The 22,685-nt window shown below is 43.3% G+C and overlaps 1 long non-coding RNA gene across 1 annotated transcript in view; it reads left to right on the forward strand.

Annotated features, from left to right (window-relative positions):
* Positions 1-22,147, forward strand: part of LOC142587077 (uncharacterized) — a 37,821-nt gene extending 15,674 nt beyond the window's left edge. Inside the window, exons 4-5 of the long non-coding RNA XR_012829347.1 lie at positions 8,974-9,069; positions 22,121-22,147. This is a non-coding gene — a long non-coding RNA (uncharacterized LOC142587077). The remainder of the gene's footprint in view (positions 1-8,973; positions 9,070-22,120) is intronic.
* The last annotated feature ends 538 nt before the right edge of the window (positions 22,148-22,685 follow it).

Raw genomic sequence — 22,685 nt, forward strand, 5'->3', positions numbered from 1 at the left:
ACCATGAAGGCAGGCGAATCTATTAAGCAAGCACAATTCATTATAGTCTTAGGGTTATTCCTGGAGGCAAACGGGGCAAATGGAAGAACAATACGACACATCACAAGCAAGACTGTGGAGGTAATAAGACTGCTAAGGAGAATCACTAACAGACACAGAGGGCTGGGAGAGGATAGCGCCATGAGACTGGTCTACGCTTTCGCCTTGTGTCACTTCTCATATGTAGCTTGGATGCTCACTTGGACACAGACAGAGATAAACAAGTTGAACAGAATAATTCAAAGGCTAGTCAAAACAACAGTGGGGTTACCGATTAACACTCCGGATAAGAAATTAGTGAAACTGGGGCTCCACAAGACAATAGGCGAGATAATTGAAGCTCAGCAAATCGCCCACAGAGAGAGGCTCTCTGGAACAAGGCCAGGTAGAGCAATACTAGAAGAGGTAGGATGGTGCCCAACCGAATCCAAAATTTCAGGTGAAGGCACAGTAGAACTAAAAGATAGCATAAGAGAGATAATCAAGACGACTCCTTTCCCCAGAAATATGCACCCGGTGGACAACCTGGAAAGACGAAAGACAAGGGCCAAAGCTCTCCTGTAAGAGATAGAACACGACAGAGAACATGCGGCATGTGTAGATGCTGCGTGGGTCAGAAGAAAGAAAGCCTTTCCTGCAGTAGTAGTAGATGCAGATGGTCTCACTCGGGATGCTATTACAATCATGACTAAAGACACGACAGTCGCGGAACAAGTAGCGATAGCATTGGCTTTAAGGAATAATAAGTGGACGGAGATTTACAGTGACTCTAAGATGCCTATTAGACACTTTAACAATGGCTTTGTAACCAAAAGGCCTGCCTAGCTGATCGGTGAGTTGGACAGCCAAGAGATCGAAATCCGCTGGTTTCCTGTGCACATGGGGTCTGTCGATCCATCTCGGAAGAACTTAAACGAGATGGCTAACTCAGCTGCACGAGGACTTACTATCCGTGCACTACGCGACCAGGACCTTAATAATATACAGGAGGAGAACAGGGACCAATTACTTACATATAATGAAATCACGAGGCATTACTACATGAACAGAAGGCAATTCCCAGTGCCACACGCTAAGCTCAATAGAGCTCAAGCGGTGACTCTGAGATTGTTGCAAACAAGAACTTATCCAAGTCCAAACTTTATTAACAAGATATATCCTGAAAGAGAGATACCAATCAATTGCGAGAAGTGTAATGGCATCATTATTCTGGATCACATGCTTTCGCAATGTCCTGTGACTTTCACAGACTGTGACAAAGAGAAAGACTGGTGGCGGCGAGTCCTACACAGTGTTCTTTTCGATCAAGTACAGGCCGTCCAGAAGGCCCATGATACGGCGGTAAGGTTAAACCTTACTGTCCCGACGTGGAAGCCGCCTGCGTCAACCTAAGGGTTGATCTTCAGGACATTAAATAAAGTTCATCATACCATACCATAGTGGCCGTGTATATCATTATAAAATGTACAAACATGATTTTCAGTAACCATATGGCTAGCTTAAAGAGCCATAGATTGTTTGTACTTTATTTGTAAATGGCAGAGGCTCGTCTCCGAGGACCTGGAACAACAACGACGCCTGGTCACCAGGGCCAAGGAGGTAGTGAAGGCCAGGGGTTCAGGGATTGAGGAGATTTACAACCTAGAGTATAACCGGGGCTCAAATCGGTATACCTTTTCCAAAAAAACGTCCATTCCTCCTCCTGCTCGACATGGTCACGAATACATACGACGTCATAAGGGATGTCATTGCATTGACCAATTGCACGTGGAAGCGCAGGTGGATTAAACGCTTGGGTGCGACTGAAGAAAACGAGCAAATCTATGTTGGTCAGGAAGACTGCGAGATATGCGATGTGGTTTCAGTATTGACAAATTATTAGCGTGCGCGTTGTAGACTTTTTTATGCAATAAACAGAGAATCTTTCTGCGTAATTTCAAAGATGGTAGCGATAATGAGGCCTTCATTTTAGTCAAATTGGAGCATGAGGTATAGTCGCTAGCTATGAAACATGCCGCTAGGTTTTGTACAGATTCGAGCGAGTTGATTAGATAGACTTGGTAAGGTGACCAGGTGGATGATGCACATTCGACTTGTGCACGAACAAATTTCTGGTATGCTTGTTTCCGTGTTATGGAAGGTGCCGCATGCAGACTAGGTTTCCGGTGTCCTAGTGTGCATGATGCCGTGGCAGTAGTTTTTTCAGTGAGTGTTGACCAGGAAAGATTACAAGGGTAGTTAATGCCAAGGTACTTGAAGTTGGGTGTTGCCAACATAGTACGCACTGTTTTGGCGTTGCAAAAACTTTACGTAAAACTCGATTTGGACAGCTTTTAGCTAAATATCACTAGTTTGCATGTGTCGCGGTTACATGTCATTTGCCACGCCGAACACCAGGATGGGATTTTATCAAGATCTTGTTGAAGTACCAGAGGATCTGCGTGGATCATAATGTTATGTTATGCAATCGTCGGCAAACAAACGTTAGTTAGATGTTACATGAGATTGAAGGTCATTACTGTAGATGGGAAATGAAAAAGGACTGAAGAAGCTACACTATAAAATCAGTAGCACCATTTGGGGTGTATATTTGCCGCACACGATAATCGTCATCAGTCTTGCCCGGATTTCATTTCTTTAACCCTGTGAGCCCGGTACTTCCAAGTCACGAACGGCATGTACGTTATCAGCATGACAGTACATTCTCGATAGGAAAGTAGAGTGCGCAGCGTTTTCAAGAAAGAAAACGCAAGCAAGACAGATGAGGATTATTGTTGTGTGGCAAAGGTACCCCCCAAAAGATATGTAAACTTTTTTTGAGTGTACCTTGAGGAACACCAGAATTAACGTCAGATAAGGGAGATCAGGTGTTATTAAACCAAATAAGCTGCATCCGTAAGGACTAAAAATTCCGCAGCCATGATGTGGTTAAATAATCAAGGCTGACGCAGGACAGGTTATCAATTAAACGGCAATATGCTACGAGATCGAAAGCTTTAGAAAAATCGACACATATACAGTATGTTTGTGTGTTATCGTTCATATTAGGAACTAGGTCAAGACTGCATTCTAGTAGCTGGGTTTCACACAAATTTTCCCCAAAACTGTGTTGTTGGTGAAAAAAGCAATGGTTATTTTCTGTATGTTGTACAATGTTAGATGCAATAATGTGTTCAGGTACTTTGCAAGGGATGCTAGTCAGGGATACCAAGCTATTGTAATTTACATTACTTTTATTTCATGATATGAGGATGGGTATTACCTTGACAATTTTCCAATTGTACTAAAGTGTGCCAGCGCATCATGACTGATTGAAAATATGGTAAATGAATAAAGTGTAAATAATTATTGGTAGGTTGACGATTTCAGCGTTAATTTGATCAATGCTGGAGCATGTGGATATCTTAAGTTTCATTATTACGGATGCGATACCTTCCATGGTAAAGTCAATGCGGTTGATGTACCTATAATTGACGGCAGCAATACTAGGAATATTTGAGCAATCTTTCTTTGTGAATACAGAAATAAATTGCTTGTTTAAAGCATCGGCACATTTATGTTGTTCAATCTAAATACCTGCTTCATCCTATAGTGATAAATTAGTCGGAGAGGAACCTGGTGATATGGGGACTGTAAGTAATGCGAAAAACACTTATGCTAAGCTTTATGGCCCCCACGACAATATACAGTATAGCAGGATTTTTCTTTTAACCGGAATGCAGGAGTGTTTAGTCTTGTAGCTGCTTTGAACAAGCATTTCTTTTTATGGGATCTATGATACTATGGTTTTGATGTGTCAAGTCTGAATGAAATTAACAGAATATGAGCATGCGTTAGTGCCAACCACTTGTGTTTGTAAATTGTCCAATTTTCGCCGATAGTATGGAAAGAAAGAGTAGCAGTGAATGCATCGCACAACGTCTCAAGACTAGGGTTATTGGCAGTGCAGTCGGCTTTCTTATAATTTAAGATGTGCTTACGAGTAAATGTTCGTGAGTGGGATGGTATGACAGTAACGACACTAGTAACCCGGGGATTTGACGCGAGCATGACATTCAGGGTTTTAGTTCGTGGGTATGTGGTGATAGCACATGTAATAGTATCGCATCGAAGGGCACCGAGGGAAACGTGTGTTACGTTCCGTGAAAGCACGCACCAACTCTATGGAAGCATTTAATCATCCTTATTCACCCCCATCCCATACCCTTGTATGCCCTGGGGCATTTATCCTCGCATTAAAAAAAACTCTATGGAAGCAGATGCGGCGTTGTTCCAGCAGTGATAAGCGCCTCAATTGGCGCCGGCGGCTTCCATTCAGGCAGCTGCACCGGAACACAGAAGCACAATGAGCGTTTCACGCGAATGGAGCATGTGTTTAGCTGTGAGCGTGCTTATGCACGACGTATGCACTCTCATGCCAATACTTAGTTCATACCATACTTAGTTCAAGTGAATTTTCCATGTCTCAATAATTTCTCTCGTCGTATTCGAGGGTGACTGCCATGTTATCGGTTGTTAACGAAACTTTTTCTCAAGTCTCTAAATTTATTAAGGCAGTTTTTCGCGTGTTGCCACGCACGTTTATATCTACTTCCGTTTCTCTACCGCGGGTGTGCTTTAAAACCAAGGCGCTGCAATTATGCCTCAGAAATTTTCCTTTCCTTTCTTTTTTTTGTCTCCTACCTTAAACTCGTTCTCTTAACTACTACACGCAGAAACAAAGCAACAGCGCTTGCATTTGATCCCATAGGTGACATGAATATATATATATATATATATATATATATATATATATATATATATATATATATATATATATATATATATATATATATATATATATATATCTATATATGTATGTAGAAAATTATCAGTCATAGCACTCGTAGTCCAGCCCTCTGGGCCATTCTCTTTTCGAAAGTAGGAAAGTAGTCTTATTAGAGTTATCATACTTATACAAAGGTATTTCGCTCTCGTGAGCAGCAGTCCTTGAGAGAGTTACTTGGGTTAGCTTCCCACGCTAAGCGTGCCCCGCTCAGACCTGTTTAAGCTTTTCCTGGACTCTAGAGCCGCTCGAGTTCCCTCCCATCGACGGGCGCCCATTTTTCCAAGAAAGTATGCCTTTCAACCAAAAATCGACCATCGCGGAGAACATCAGTCTCTTTCCACGTAAGTATGAGGCTCTGGACAGGAGCTATGGCGCTTCAATGTAAGCTGGGGCCTGACGGACCAACCGACTGAGCTATCTCTCCGGGTAACATACAAGTTCAAATCCCCTGTTCTCTTCCTTTTTTTCTATTCCCCCCTTTTTATTATGTAATTTCGTTTAGTGTATCACTGTGCGGGGACAGTCTCCTCTATTATGTATGGCCACACATGTGCAGGTCATAAATACCACGTTTCTCTAGTTGAGTACCATCTGTGCGGTTTAACCGAGCTCAGATTGCTCCACTTTGACTGATCAAAGAAGGCACCACTGTAGTTTACATGAGGCGTACAACTCCTGCGGTGGCGGTAGAGTTTCCTCCTGGCGTGCAAGAGGACCATGGTTCGAATACCAGTACCGCGCAATTTTCCACCGAAAAAAAACTGCGTGTAGAGAAAATTGCACAAACAAGCCTGGAGTGCGACCTGATCTCGGTGACCAGAAGCGGTAACGCACTCTCTCACCAGAGCAGGCCACCCTGGTGCAGTACTTGGCCACAACCTCCTATATGAATACAACAATCAAACCCCGGCCCTCAGTCCCCAGCAGGTGCGAAGCAACTGACCACGGCGGCGGTCAGATCTGTAACGCTGCAGAGGGTGCTAAGAATACCTGGCTCCGGACAGGCCGCCATTGGAATCTGAACCTGGCAACGTTTAACGTTAGAACGCTATCTAGTGAGGCGAGTCTAGCAGTGTTATTGGAGGAATTAGAGGGTAGTAAATGGGATATAATAGGGCTCAGTGAGGTTAGGAGGACAAAAGAAGCATATACAGTGCTAAAAAGCGGGCATGTACTGTGTTACCGGGGCTTAGCGGAGAGACGAGAACTAGGAGTCGGATTCCTGATTAATAAGGAAATAGCTGGTAACATACAGGAATTCTACAGCATTAACGAGAGGGTGGCAGGTCTTGTTGTGAAACTTAATAAGAGGTACAAATTGAAGGTGGTACAAGTCTACGCCCCTACATGCAGTCATGATGACCAGGAAGTCGAAAGCTTTTATGAAGACGTGGAATCGGCGATGGGTAAAGTCAAAACAAAATACACTATACTGATGGGCGACTTCAATGCCAGGGTAGGCAAGAAGCAGGCTGGAGACAAGTCAGTGGGGGAATATGGCATAGGCTCTAGGAATAGCAGGGGATAGTTATCAGTAGAGTTTCCAGAACAGAATAATATGCGGATAACGAATACCTTCTGCCGCAAGCGGAATAGCCGAAAGGGGACGTGGAGGAACACGAATGGAGAGACTAGAAATGAAATAGACTTCATACTCTGCGCTAACCCTGGCATCATACAAGATGTGGACGTGCTCGGCAAGGTGCGCTGCAGCGACCATAGGATGGTAAGAACTCGAATTAGCCTAGACTTGAGGAGGCAACGGACGAAACTGGTACATCAGAAGCCAATCAATGAGTTAGCGGTAAGAGGGAAACTAGAGGAATTCCCCATCAAGCTGCAGAACAGATATTCGGCTTTAGCTCAGGAAGAGGACCTTAGTGTTGAAGCAATGAATGACACTCTTGTGGGCATCATTAAGGAGTGTGCAATAGAAGTCGGTGGTAACTCCTTTAGACAAGGTACCAGTAAGCTATCGCAGGAGAATGTAGAAAAGCCTCTAACCCAACAGCTAGAATAGAACTGGCAGAACTTTCAACCTTAATCAACGAGCGTAAGACAGCTGACATAAGGAAGTATAATATGAAGAGAATTGAACATGCTCTCCGGAACGGAGGAAGCTTAAACGCAGTGAAGAAGAAATTAGGAATTCGCAAGAATCAGATGTATCCGTTAAGAGACAAAGCCGGCAATATCGTTACTAATATGGATGAGATAGTTCAAGTGGCTGAGGGGTTCTATAGAGATTTATACAGTACCAGTAGCACCCACGACGATAACGTGAGAGACAGTAGTCTAGAGGAACTTGAAATCCCACAAGTAACGCCGGAAGAAGTAAAGAACGCCTTGGGAGCTATGCAAAGGGGGAAGGCAGCTGGGGATGATCAGGTAACAGCAGATTTGTTGAAGGATGGTGGGAATATTGTCCTAGAAAGACTGGTCACCCTATATACACAATGCCTCATGACCTCTAGCGTACCGGAATCTTGGAAGAACGCTAACCTATTCCTAATTCATAAGAAAGGGGACGCCAAAGACTTGAAAAATTATAGACCAATCAGCTTACTGTCCGTTGTCTACAAAGTATTTACTAAGGTAATCGCAAATAGAATCAGGAACACCTTAGGCTTCTGTCAACCAAAAGACCATCAGGATTCCGTAAAGGCTACTCAACAATAGACCAAATTCACACTATCAATCAGGTGATAGAGAAATGTGCGGAATATAACCAACCCTTATATATAGCTTTCATTGATTACGAAAAAGCGTTTGATTCAGTCGAAACCGCAGCAGTCATGGAGGCATTACGGAATCAGGGTGTAGATGAGCCATATGTAAAAATACTGAAAGATATCTATAGCGGCTCCACAGCCACCGTAGTCCTCCATAAAGAAAGCAACAAAATCCCAATAAAGAAAGGTGTCAGACAGGGAGATACGATCTCTCCAATGCTATTCACAGTGTGTTTACAAAAGGTATTCAGAGAACTGGAGTGGGAAGAATTGGGGATAAGAGTCTATGGAGAGTACTTCAGCAACTTGCGATTCGCTGATGATATTGCCTTGCTTAGTAACTCAGGAGACCAATTGCAATGCATGCTCACTGACCTGGACAGGCAAAGCAGAAGCGTGGATCTGAAAATTAATCTGCAGAAAACTAAAGTAATATTTAACAGTCTCGGAAGAGAACAGCAGTTCACAATAGGTAGTGAGGCACTGGAAGTGGTAAGGGAATACATCTACTTAGGACAGGTAGTGACTGCGTATCCGGATCATGAGACTGAAATAAGCACAAGAATAAGACTGAGCTGGGGTGCGTTTGGCAGGCATTCTCAAATTATGAACAGCAGGTTACCACTATCCCTCAAGAGAAAAGTGTATCCCAGCTGTGTCTTACCAGTACTCATGTATAGGGCAGAAACCTGGAGGCTTACGAAAAGGGTTCTTGAGGAAGACGCAACGAGCTATGGAAAGAAGAATGATGGGTGTAACGTTAAGGGATAAGAAAAAAGCATATTAGGTGAGGTAACGAAACGCGGGTTAATTACATCTTAGTTGAAATCAAGAAAAGGAAATGGGGGGGGGCATGGGCAGGACATGTAGTAAGGAGAGAAGATAACCGATGGTCATTAAGGGTTACGGAATGGATTCCAAGGGTAGGGAAGCGTAGCAGGGGGCGGCAGAAAGTTAGGTGGGCCGATGAGATTAAGACGTTTGCAGGGACAACATGGCCACAATTAGTACATGACTGGGGTAGTAGGAGAAGTATGGGAGAGGCCTTTGCCGTGCAGTGGGCGTAACCAGGCTGATGATGCGGATGATCATGATGATGTTCTTAACGTGAAAGAAGCCAAAAAAAACAGCGAGATTCATTGCACAGAGTTTGACACGAAAAAAGTGCTTGAGCGAACTAACTTGCTTGTACATGAAGTTTGAGGGACAAGTTCAAACTACCTTTGGACACAAAACACCCTTTTTCTTGCGTATTTTACTTTTGCTTGTTTTACATGAGATATGTAAGCGCATATAAACACATAATAATAAATCGGTTCTTACAGGTGTGAACTGTGGCTCAAATAAGTACATTTATTCACCTTTGCCTTTCAGACAAAGGATCTACAGCTACATTTACCCAGACGCTGCTGTACCACAATGAAGGATTCACTTGTGCTGTGGTTAAGGACACGTACTTTCTTTCCTATGGTGAGGACATTGTCATTTCTGTGGTGTACCACAAAAAGTGTTGAATAAGTTTGGCGATCATTTATGAATTACAAATGCGCTCCACTCAGAAAGTGCCGTTATAATTGATAAACGATGCTGTCAGCGTCCCCTCGCTTCAAAATATAGTTACTAAGACACGCACGTATGAAATGTTTGTGTTCGCCGGGGCGTCAAAATTATGTGAGTCTAACTAGTTTGGGTGTAGATACAAAATAATAAAACGAGGCAACTGCCATAGGAAAGACGCGGATGCCGGGCTTCCATTTCAAGGTTCCAGCAGTCATTCGATAAGAAAGAACAGCGCAGATTGCTTGGCCTGTGGGCCTATTATATAGGCGCTTGATCGTTAACTTTTCACGCATGGTCAAGCCATTTAATTATCTCTCAAAGCCTGACTTCAAGTTGAAGTGGCAAATAACGTAATTCGCATTTCAGAAACTCAAGGAGCCACTGCAGTCACCGTCACTATTTGCATACTTTTAGGAAGACGCCGGATATCAAAATTTCACTCACTCAAGTACCGTAGGCATCGACTCCATTGACTCCAAAGGAAATAGGTATTTTAAAACAGTCATAGTTTACGCTAGCCGCTCGCTGTAGAAAAACGCACCTACTTATTTTGCGATGGAAAAAGGATGCCTTGCCACCATTATGCCCTTCAAAGTCGTAAGCGTAAGCGACCACCACGCCTTGCGTTGGCTGACGAAATTAACAGACCCTTCCGGCCGCCTTGGACGATAGAGCTTTAGGTTGCAAGAATTTTTCATCGCCGCGATTTCCAAGTCTAGACCGAATTTCTCTGATACCGACTGTCCAACTCTCACCGCGATTAATCTGTAGCCGCCAGACAATCAAGACGCGGACACTTCCTGGGAACAATAAGCACTTGCGACTTCGCCGAATAGAAGCCAGCAGATCCAGAGCTCTGAAGCCTTGCTTGCTCTTTGAATGGCAAGAGTGACATTGTCACAATAGTATTTAGGCGAGGGTTGCAAAATAATTTTAATTAAGAACGGCACACTCCTACTGGCACAAAGCTAATGACCTAAACTGGCATAAAGGAGATACACTGGAGATAAGCGCAGACCTAGTGGCGCATACCAAATACTCCACATCGGCGTCATAGAGTTTCTGTAAAATGTAGTGCCTACGCAGCCCAGCATTTACAGTAACCTATGGCGGTCTGAAAGAGGTTCATTGAAGAGCAGCACGTTGTACACGTTGACACATACTTAGTGATCAAGTTGGTGCGATGGCTGGATTTGATCTTTTCCCTCACCATAACAGCGCGATGCGCTAACCATTCGGCCAAGTTCGACCACCTGGTGACAAAAAAAATTTTCAAGGCATTATATGACCATGTAATCCTCAACATCTGAGGCCTGACGCACTTGGGGGTGAAAAAGAATTCATTTTCATCGATACTCTGCGACATTCTTCTGCGGAAATAACCACTATGAGTCGCAGTTCATTGTCATCGTACCCGTGCCACGCGAGCTGAGAGTGACATAGCAGGCAACGCTGGCTGCTGTAGATTAGACAGGTCAAGGTCCTTTCTGTCGAACTAGAGAGATCAGAGAAAAGTGATTGCAGGGATAGCAGTGCACGAGACACAGAGGTGAGCTTGCATCCATCCAGCCATTTTGCGGACGCAATTTCAAGCCTACTTTATTTGTTCTCCACAAGAACTCGGCTCAGGATTCTCAAACCTTCAAGGAGATGTGTGTGTGTTCTGCACGTCAGGCCAGCTGATGACATAAGTGTGCGCTACTAATATGTCGCTGATGTTATGCTAACAATGCACAATCAAAGGTCACCACGCACGTGACGGCATATGAAGGTTTTTTTCCACCACATGCTAAGGTATTCATGCGTCAGGTATGTGTGACCTGCTGAGGATCGCTCACAAATCGCTCTAAGGCGTCAAAAACGACAGTGCAAATACGACCGTTTGCACTTCTGTAAGAGGACCGTGACGTAGTAATGATGAATCCAGCGATTGCGTCTTCTTCCAAGCAGTTCCCGCTTGGGCGGTCACTGGCAACACCTTTCCCTACGTACGAGGCGTGTTCCCAGTGGCAACCAGGATATTCTTATTATCGACGGTCTGTGAAGACACCAAGGCGTAATATGCGTTGGATCTACGCAGAATACCCTCCACACGTTCGACATACCTTCAGATAAGGTGGCCGAAAGACGACGAATAGTGGAGCTGTGCTTACGTAGTTAATTTCCTGACTTGGAGGTTGTGGTGAGCGCGATCGAGATTTCGCACATCTGCCAGGACATTGAGGAAACTGAAATTGAAATATCTTTCGTTGCCTCATTCAAGAAATTGTGAAGAGATGAAGCGGATGAACTGATCCACGCATCTGTCATCACGCAAATTGGTATCAGCGTGTTCAGTCGCTCTGACCAAATTTGTAGATTATTTGCAGGCGAGGTGTGACAGTGTGAGGACAACGAATCGTCGAGTGCGTTGAATTCTAAGATGACTTGGTCCTTTCAAGGACGAACTATCTGCTTGACATCGCATCCTTCAACAAAACGCCGTGGTTGCTCAGTGGCTATGATGTTGGGCTGCTGAGCACGAGGCCGCGGGATCAAATCCCCGGCCACGGCGGCCGCATTTCGATGGGGGCGAAATGCGAAGACACCCGTGTAATTAAATTTAGGTGCACGTTAAAGAACCCCAGGTGATCGAAATTTCCGGAGTCCTCCACTACGGCGTGCCTCATAATCAGAAAGTGTTTTTGGCACGTAAAAGCCCATAAAAGAATTAACAACTCCAATGATGGTTTTCATCATGAAAATCCAGACACTCGAATCAGACGACTTCGTACGGTCATTGTAGGAAGTTCAGCATCTTCGAATATCAAATATGGCATGAAGCATTTTGAGAGCAAGATGGCTCAGCGCCACGGAACATATGAATTGGCGTTGCCTTGGATGGATGGTTTTGAGCTTTGCGGCAACAGAGAAGTCGCTGTCAGACGGGTTCAAAAACTATTTAATCACCTCTCGAGACTAAAAGAATCATTGCCCACACACAACGACAACGTGCGTGCGAGCTGCAGATGCCTAAATTTAAAGTTCTTCCTGGTGAAAGCCAGCTTTTTTACCTGTCGAATGAAGAAGTCGTCCGAGAACAAGCATTGGACACGAAAGTACGCGTCGTTTTCGATGCCTTCTCGCATTCCAAAGAAAGCAGGTCTCTGGTGAGTGCCTCGAAGAGGGAGATGGCTTATGTCGAGAACAGGGAAAAGTACTCCGGCGCTTCTGAACGCCCGGCATTGTGGCAATTGCTGATATAAAAAACGCTTTCTTCCATGTATATATACGGGAACAAGACAAAGACGCCTTTGGCTTCTTGTAGTTTGGCGAAGGCAACCTAAGGGACAATCAGTTTCAAGAATGGGTGACGACTCGTGTCTCTTTTGAAGCTTCCTGCTACCCAATCCTGCTAAAAGCGACCACCTTTGCTATGTGAAGCGAGCACCTAGTGCCTTACCACAAACCACGAGCCCACAGGCCCAGTGATTACGTAGATAACGTAGTTACAGGTATAAACACGGAAAAAGCGCTGAAAAAATTATTTAAGATGCGCAAGAAATTTTGAAGGTGGCGGCAATTATGTTGCGAAAATGGACCACGAATTCCAGTAATGTGAGATTTGCTTTGCAATTCTAGAAACCATCTGCAAATTAGAAAATGATAGTACTACATGTGCAATCTGACAAAGTGCTCGGCGTTGGTTCGAATGCGGCCACGGATAAATTCAGTTTTTCTGTGGACAGTCTACTTGACTTCATAAAGGCCAAGCTAAACGCTGAATGGTTTATATTGCAGGTGGAAACCAGAAAATTCAGTCCAAAGGAACTCGTTGCATCGTACACAATCACCATACGTATATTGTTTTTTTTTATGTGGAACCATTCCACTCTGTCAAGGCGGATGACCAGCATAGCTGTAACGCTTCAAAATGGTTAGACAATGGTGCATGTATTTATTTTCATCATTTGATAATGGCAGTAACGATAGCTTTGTCAATATTGTGATTACACTGATTGGTTTGGTTGCAACCTTAGACAGAATCTTGGTAAAGTCAAATCCATGCACAACCGTGTTGAGTGACATGGATTGGTGGTGTATCTCATTTGAATTGTCCACATTGAAGTTTCCAATGTGCTCACAGGGGTAGTGTCATCACAGCTAACCCAAGCAAAGTATTTGGTCATGAATTTGTGGATCTCCCTCTTGGCTGTGTCTGAAGATATATAACCAATGTATATCACAATTCGGTTCTTTCCTTTGTATGGCACAGACATCCCCACAGTCAGTGGCATTGTCATCTGCAAGTCATACATTCATTGTGTCCTGTGCGCATTTGGCAACGCCTCCTGCTTGTTAGTCCATGTTCAGTTCACATACGATTGCCGTATACCCATCGACTTATAACAATGAATCTTGATTCATTTAGTTCATTTATATTATTATGTTTTGTTTGTAATACTGCGCGCGCACTGCTTGAATTCTGCGTCACCTGCACCGTATTGCACTATCTTCGGGATTGGCCCACGTTTACGTTTATGATTGTCGACGCAGGGACATAAAAATACATGGAACCTTAGCCGTCTACACCTTCGTTGTAAAACTGCGGACATGAGGAACAAGCTGCGATGAGACGCTGTCCGACGGCCTTACTACATAAAGGCAAGGCTGAGTCCGGCAGCTCCCGCAACTTCTGGAAATAGCCGTTCGTTGCTATCTTGGCGGACAAAAGAATTTACCCAGCGAGTTGCACTTGGGCGTTTTCAGCGACGCCAGCCCAGAGTTCAGCCAAGCCGTGACGAACGTGGCTAAATGACCCACGTGCTGATCGCCAAGTCACGAGTAGCTCCACTTAAGAGAACTACGCTACCACGTTTGTAACTTTCGGGTGCATTTCTTGGTGGAAGTCGCCTGACCCACGTGAACTGTGTACTTACTAGCATTCTTCTTGAGTACACAGTGTGCACCGTCTCTATGGTTGTAGTGCCGTGGACTCAAGGAGACTGCGCAAAATGGAAGCACTTCGTGGCAAATCGGATAACACAGAATATGGGCAGAGCAGAACCATCGCAGTGGAGATATTTCCCCGGATTGAAGAATCCATCTGATGAACTGACACATGATGTAGCACATGATAAAATGACTTCCTGCTCGAAATGGTGGCATGGTCCGGAGTGACTACACGGACGAATAGAGAAGTTGCCTTCAAAGCAGTTCACTTCGTTGGAGGTATGACAACCTGTGAGAAGTCAGCTAGAAGCACTTAATGCAGCAACAGGAGTGGAAGTCACCTGACCAATTGTATACAATAAGCGTTTCAGCGAGCCTCAGCGCCTATTCAGTATGAAACCTTGTATGTTAAGGCAAAATATATTTAATAGCGTAAGCACGTAGGAAGAAAAAACGAAATACAAAGTGCTAAACTTATACAGTTAAGGGCGCCCGTTGTAAGAGAAAAGAAATTCACTACCGCAGCAATTTGGTCTTGCTGTTACACCAAGGTTAAATATTTTTAATAGTGCAAGCACATGGGAATAAAAAACAACGGAAGTCAGATTAATAAACTGATACAGTTGAGGGCGCCCGTTGCAGGAGAAATGAAGTTCACAACTGCATGACTTTGGGCATGTTGGTTTACCACGGTAAAATGTTTTAATAGCGCAATGACGTGGGAAAAAAATCAACAAAACAAGGAGTGCTTGTTTTTTTCTTCGCACTTTGAAACTACATTACCTATGCTACAAGTACTGTGAATTGCGTGGTTCCATGTTCCGACAAATGTATTTCCTGTTGCAGGTCTCCAAGCCAAGGCACATGCCTAGCAATTAGTCTGTTTATAAACACATAGAAATCATCAAAGTTTAGCATGCTCTGTATTGTAGGATATCCATTTGGCAATCGTTGTTTAGAGTGTGTAACTAAGCACAGGCCCGACACAGCTCCTAGGTGCCACGGTGTAGTGGTTGTAAGTGTAGCAAACGTCTACACTAAGGGACTTCTCAGAGCACCTAGAAGCTTTATGTGCTTATAACGTAAAACATATGAAACAGATGGTCATGCCTGTTTCCCCACTTTTTATGGAAAAAAAGGAGAAATTAAGTAGCGCAGCAGATATTACTGAGCTTGTGCTTCAACTCTGAAACATTCGATCGAGTGCTGAAGCCAATAATATAGCTTTGTTCAGATTATGTTAATAGTTCACGAAAAGACGAGTTCTGGGTTATGCAAGATGACTCCCTATTAAGCACTTTTCGTTTCACTGTTTTAAATCCCACTTTTTATATATATCTTTAGAGCCTCCATAAAGCAGTTACGGAACCTAAATTGTTAGAAGAAGTTTGTTAATAGCAAGATCACCATTATTGAACAGCGTTTTGCTGGTGCTCCTTTGCTCCACATTGTAAAATAGGCGGCCCCAAAATTCGGCCTTTCTATCTGCACCATGCCAAAAGGTACCTTCTCTCCGCGCGATAATTTTTACTGTTTATTTGTAGATTCTCATTTAAAAATTCAAAGTTCATCTTAGTTGCATACACGTTGATAAGCATACCTGATGAAGTTATGCGTGGAAACAAATGTGCATCTTGTTCCTTTTCAATTTAGTAGGGGACACGTACACGTGAAAGCACATATAAATTCCCAACAACAGCATTTTAAGGTGTGAAAAGAGAGGCAGCAGCAAAGTGATGCTCTCCTATATAAAGAATGCACGTGGTATTATCGTGGACTATATTTGTTTGGATACAAATTAGTGCCCGTCAGCAATGAAAGAATTGGGATTGTTCAAACAGGTGAACATCTCTCCTCAGCTGCAGCCCTTCCTGCTTTTCCCTAAATGAGGCGTTGATGAGGGGCAACATTCCAAGTTGATTGCCTCGGTGCGGGTACAAGTGAATTCCATGCAGTCAAGTTCTTTTTGTTCTTGGACCGTTGTTTTTCAAAGAGGTGCACAATAGCAGTCTTTTCATTGTTGGGAAGTCGTGGTTAATGTGATGTGCCCAGTGTTCTCGGCATCTCTTCCCAGTGTACTGCAAATGTGTCTGCCCAGTTAGGGCCTAATATGGGACCTGTATCCGCTGCCTGCTGATCACGATTTGAGTCTTGAGGTCCGTGAGAGATCCTGGGCTTCAGGTCGTATATTGCTGAAGCTGGTGCAGACAGGCCTGAGCTGAAAACAATTATACATTTGTCATGCAATTATTCAATGAGTACACGTAAATAAGCATTTTTGTGTAAATGGAATATTCTGATTTTCTCTGAACACAACACGTAGAAAAAGCTGTACGTAAATATATACAAGATGTCATTTTCTCCTCATACAAGAAACACCAGAAAACGAACAGGTTTTTTTGAAGATGTCCTAAAACTGAGTTGCCCAACCTACAATAAAGTGTATTATCACAAATGCTATTACGTAGGTATCATGATGCTAACAAACACACGAATTGAACTGAATGCAGTTGTAGATTTTCAAATAAAACACACAGCATTCTTGCTATTTGCAATGAATAAGAAAATAGTGGGAGGGCAATAGTCCAGCAATTAAGGCAATGCTGCTTCTTAAACACGCGCAACTCTAATATTTCTTTTGTCAGGCATCACATTCCTTGAACTCCATGCTTGTAATTATAGTATGCTTTGGCTTTTTCTCATTCTGGTTGTAGCTAGTTTTGTTATCAATGCCAGTGTATGGCATCGACATGATCAAACAGTTTGATGCACATCAACAGGCTCTAAAAATGTATTATTCGTGACCGTGCAAGAGACAAATGGCTCGCTTTTTTTTCTTGAAGTGTGAGATCAACTACGGGGCTTCTATTGGTCTGACGCCATCTTAGACTTCCTGTTCTATCAGAAAACTGAGGTTGCTGCAGCCCCTGACACCAAGGTCCACATGTATGGCCATTACTTTTCGCACCGTCTCAGCGTCTATGTTAGGCGAGACCTCAATCACTTTCTGCTCACCACCCGGGAAGGCACTTTGTGCTTGAGCACGACGACTTTTTTGGTGGGGGCTTCATGAAGAGGCAGGGGATAATAGTCAAGAAGATGATCGACACCTCATACACTTTCCTTATTTGCCTCACGTAAACTTTAGCAGGGCAGGTTGCAAAAAAAAAACGGCATGAAATTGTCCTATAACAAAGAAGATCATTCTATTCACAATTTGGCATTGATTTCACCGAAACAAAGCTGTCCATCTGAGAGATATAGCATCATATCTTAGACAGTATACGCTGTGTCTTTTTGCAAAACTGCCTGGATTACAAGCGAATTTGTTGGAAACCAATACAGAAGGGCAAAGCATGTATACACCCATGCACTGTATTCGGCAGCACAAAATGGAATACAAGCGCTGACAAAAACATCTGGACAAAAATATTCTTCAGAGCGCATAACTGCTTGCAGCAGCTGGGGCTTTTCAACTAGTTTCTAGACGGCGGCTTTTGTTTTTGGCTGATCGTATGCATTTCTTAAAATATAAGTCTTTACTATAAAACCACTGTCTTCACATTCACTAATGCCAAATTGAGCAGCATACTTGTTTAATGAACCATGTAGTGGTGATTTCGCTTCAAAATATCTGAAAGAAAAAGCTCATTTCACGCTGCCAAGTACCCCTGATTCCACGCTGTCATGTACGTTACATCCCTTTCTATGACAACTGGTGCCAACAGGCTGTCTGCTGTCTTTCTTAAGGTCAAGTACAGCCTCCGGCTGGATTACAAGCTTCGGCCTTGTGACCGATCAACAGCGGCAGAAGATGAAACAGTACTGAAGTCTTTACTGTTTCGCAACTAGCTTAGTGTCAGTGACATTTAACTTACAGACATTCATTCGTGTGCCCAATGCTTAGTAACCATAGTTGTTAATGCTGTTGTTTATTTACTCAGTGGTGGATGAGTGATTCTACTCTGTGAAATAATTTAGGAAAAAGACCACGTCATACGATATTACACCTTGTAAAACGCCACGCGCTATGCATGGTGGAAGTCGAGTTAAAAATGTGAAAATATATGAGCTAATTGGAAATGCTATTAAACGTTCCGCGCCTCTTTGGCATTCTGCTTTCCTGTGCTTGAAGCACAGCATTCAAGCTTTCAGTGAACCCTATAAAAGATTGTCGCCAAGTACTGCGAAAACTGTGCCCTTAAGCTGGCCTCCAGGGAAGGAAAGCAGTAATATGTCAATAATCAATGGCTAAAATACCTATTCTGACCAAAGTATTTCATGTCATAGTGCAGGCTTAATAAGCACTGGACCTGTTTTTTGAGGTGAGCAAGCTTGTAGTAGGCACCTGCAATTTCGTACTTCTTTTTAGCAGAGCTCAAAGAATTAACATCAAAAGCACTTCGGTACAGCTAAAGCTGGGCATGCAGCTTGTCTGCAGTAAGTGTTCTTAAAGATCAGCCCATCTATTAGATCTGCGAATTGACTCTTAGCGAACGGGTGTCGCATGTTATGCCAGCACTCTGCAGCTTTTGCAATGTACAAAAGTGTCTTTAGTATCTTGAAAATGGGCACATACTGAAAGTTCCTTTCTATCTAGGAGCAGTCACGACCAAGGCTTACTTTTTGGGGTGAAATATAAGCAAAGTTAACCTGAAATAAGCTTTGCGTTTGCAATCACTGCTAAAGAGTCCAGAATTTAATGAGCTGACTGCATCATCGCCTTCAAATTAGCAGCTACTTCCAGTTCCTCCGTTCTGTCCAGTTTGCACTCGAGTGCTTCCTGCAGGCTAGAACTCATAAATGTGCTGCTTTTCTTGTACACGTGCTGCATGGCCGTAGCTACATTCTGCACAGTGCTTGCTGGGACCATAAATCTAGACTCAAGTTTGAGATAAAACAGGCCAAGGGCACGTTCGGTGGATTCTTTCAATTCTTGATGTGCTGAATCCATAACAGGACCTGCAGGCCAGTTATGGATTCACAAAACTATCATCAACTGGAGCTAAGTGGCTGCCGCATTCACCTTGAGGCGCAGGAGCAAAAGACAGTTGACGTGCCTCGCCAACATCCTGAATGGGTTCGGCTGAGTAGTTTTCGCTCTGAGGCTATGTTTACTCAAATAATGACCCTGGAACGAACACTTCAACCTTACTGAATCGTTGCAATCTCAAATAGAGCCCTGAATATGCACTCCAGAGATCAGATGTCCATTAAAATGCTACAACAACATATTTCGAAAAGCAAGCAAACAACTTTGCACATGGCAAGTAAACGAGAATTCACTCAGCTGTCCTGGCCTAAGCCTCCATGCCTGTGCGTCCCTTTGGTACTTCCAAAGCAAATGGCACCACAAACAAGCGTACGCGAAAAAAATCGCGTGAGTCAGAAACATGGATGCAAGGAATCCTTGTGCAACATCCCTGTGTGTCGCCGAAACGACGTGCATAGCCAACGCACGCGTTCCACTGAAATGCACAAACATCACGGATGCTTTTCCTGTACGTAAAATGCGCGAGGTCGTCCGTGAAGCACGTGACAGGCCACCCGCATAAGACGCTACGCGCAAAAGAAAGCAGCACAACCAAGAACGCGAGCTAACGGCTACATGGGTCAATGTTGCACAACGGAAAGCACGCGAGGAACAAACGCGATCGGCGTGCAGCTACTATGCATATGACACGAGTACGTTCCATATGTGTACAGGTGCCGCACACGGGAACGTAAAGTTTAATCATAGATGCTGTCGAACCTAGAAAATGCCACCTTTCTCTAAGACCTACTTAGTACGCGCCAGTGTTTCTTTAGTTTTCCCAGCCACTGCAACAACTACAAGCAATACGCCAGACAGCGCATGGCGTGAAGCCGTAGCCACAGCACGAAGCGTGGACTTGTCACTTGCTAATCTATAACGCAGTACTAGAGTACTAGTACCAGCCAGCGTTCTGTCTCACGCCAACTGTGAGACAAATTCGCCATGTGTGTGTGTACAGAGCTCTTATAACAGTCCAAATCCAAACCCCATGAAGCACATCCAAGCGGCGCGCAATGTAAGCAAGACAGCAAGAAAAAAGAAAGGAAACGGGGAGGCGGCGACTTGAATATGCGTCGAGGCAGCTGTGCCACACTGAATAGCAAAAAAATCCCTAACAATGACACTTGCCTGCTTATTCCCTAGGTGGGGATTGCTTACGGCCGCGAAGAGAACCTTAATTGAGAGTTTCGTGTTAGGTCGGCCATGCTTCTAGTTACGCAGCACCACCGCCTCGCTGACACAGCTGTCGCGGCCAAATAAAATTGGTTATTATTTTTTGCTTATATTGCACTACGCGAGCCGCGTAGCGGCGCCGCTACGAGGTGCGCATGCGCTTTCGTCACGCGTACAGACGCACGCCGCCGCTGCCACGGTGAAAGCGCCCACCAGCGGCGGCACTCTGTCACCCTCAGTCTTCAAGTTTTTTTTTTTCAATCTTTCGCCGGATAGCTTCTAGGACGCGCAAATACGAGGCCGCGACGTTTTTTTTTTTTTTTTGGTCAACAACCCTAATGCTCTAGTTGTTTTACGTTGTGCTGCGCTTAAAAATACAGTCCGTGTACTGTGCACATTCAACTTCTTGTTCTCCTTCTTTTCTTTCTTTCTTCTTTAGTTTCAAGCAGTCGTCACAAGGCTAGCTTTGGGTTTGCAACTAGTGTGCAAAATGTCATGACCACTTGCACGCTTTTGCATGGACGTTGGATGAAGGAGGAAGGGCGTGGGAGAGCGAATGTTGCTCGAACCCATTGTATGCTTGCATATTTCAGAATTTTTGAAAGGGAACTGATCCCACCGAATAGTGCCTAATCTTTAACTGTCGGCGATGGTAATGGGCGGAATGGTGAACGAGTACCGCGATGCATAAGCCTTTCGTCTGCCGCGCAGTTTGGCATTGCAATAACCTAGCTGCCGTAAAGTTAGAGCAGTCTTCCGTATTTTGGAGACAAAAGCTGAAAACCAAATTTTTTATGCAATAAATAAATAACATCTCAAACCATAGGTCCACTATTAAACTGGGAACCTCTTTGATATTCAGTTCAACATAACGTTACTAGTTCATTAGTTTCAGAGGAAAAAAACAAAACTTGATTGTATTAACGGAAATTCTATTGACAAAAAAAAAAAAAAAGAAACGTGTTGCAGGCCTTGGTATATGTATTAGAACTGAGCGGTAATCGGTTTCGGCATGCTAATTTGGTGTTCCTTTTACTCATACTGAATATCTTGATTTTTATGTGCCTAGCTATGTTATCGATAGCTTGTTACCTTTTCTTATGCAATGCTAGGAGTCTCCTGAGCATACAAAACGGTCGTATTTTTTTTTTTGCCCACAATTTCATCCAGCTGAAATATCAAAGTCTAAAACGCAATTTCCTTGCTAATTAGCGACTCATTAATTACTTAGTATCACGCGTAATCTCAATATCCGGATCAAGCGCGTTGGCTATGAACAAATAAGGTATCATACACTCCAGGATAATTGTTGGTGCTCGCATGCGTTCTAGGATATATGACACTTCACGTAGTCCATGCTATCTTAATGCAAGTTTTTTTTTTTGCTCTAATATAAGCGACAGTATTAGGGAAAGTTTCAATGCATGGAAGTGCGCATTGTGCTGGGGATTAATATTGCAACAGTTGTGAGCCAATCATAAATGATCAAGGAAGACCAAGTAGACAAGTCAATAAATAAATAAATAAATAAATATACATATATATATATATATATATATATATATATATATATATATATATATATATATATATATATATACGTGTATGTATCTATTCCACACACCAGCTCTTATATCGACAGAAATTCGAGGCATAATAAAGCTCTTCGCCTTATAAGTACTTCCAGTTTTATGAATCTTTCCAAAACTTGGGCATTTTTCCACACTCAAGTGCATTGTCTTTTGCAAATTATGACGTATGCATTTCTCTTGGGAACTTCTTGGAAAGCATAACAAACAAATATTGTTTTTCTTTCTCTAGAAAAGTTTCGTAAAACACAAGAATACAGTAAGTATACGTTACTTGTCTCTATCCTTTATTAAATATATATGTTGCAATGTGCTATAAACGCTTTATTTAAAGTCACCACACTCAGCGTCCAATGTATTGTCTCTAAATCTCTCTAAACAGCCATTCACTAAACATGGCCTAAAATAACCCTTTCAATTAATTGTAGTTTATCTGCGAAGTGCGTACCAAAGGAAAGCAAATAAACGTGTAGGTACACTTTACATATAAAGGATGACCTTGCTCAAATTTGGCTAAATAATATACAATGCTGACAAAATTAATCTTACACCTTTTTTTCGCGCCTTCTTGGGATGAAAGCCACCTTGGAAATTAATCCACTTTAACCTATATATACACGTACCATGTTTCCTGCATGTAAATTTTGGCGTCCTCCCCTGATTTTGGATAATATTCCTGCGTGTTATACGAACTTGGGTTTAGTGGGACGTACCCACAAGTGGCCTCTTTAACGTAAGAATATTTAAATGTTGCTATAGGTAATTGTTGCAGTGTTCTAGGCTAGAGAGTCTAGGCC

Source organism: Dermacentor variabilis, chromosome 7 (genome assembly GCF_050947875.1).
Source record: "Dermacentor variabilis isolate Ectoservices chromosome 7, ASM5094787v1, whole genome shotgun sequence".
In the NCBI taxonomy this organism is placed as follows: Eukaryota; Metazoa; Arthropoda; class Arachnida; order Ixodida; family Ixodidae; genus Dermacentor; species Dermacentor variabilis.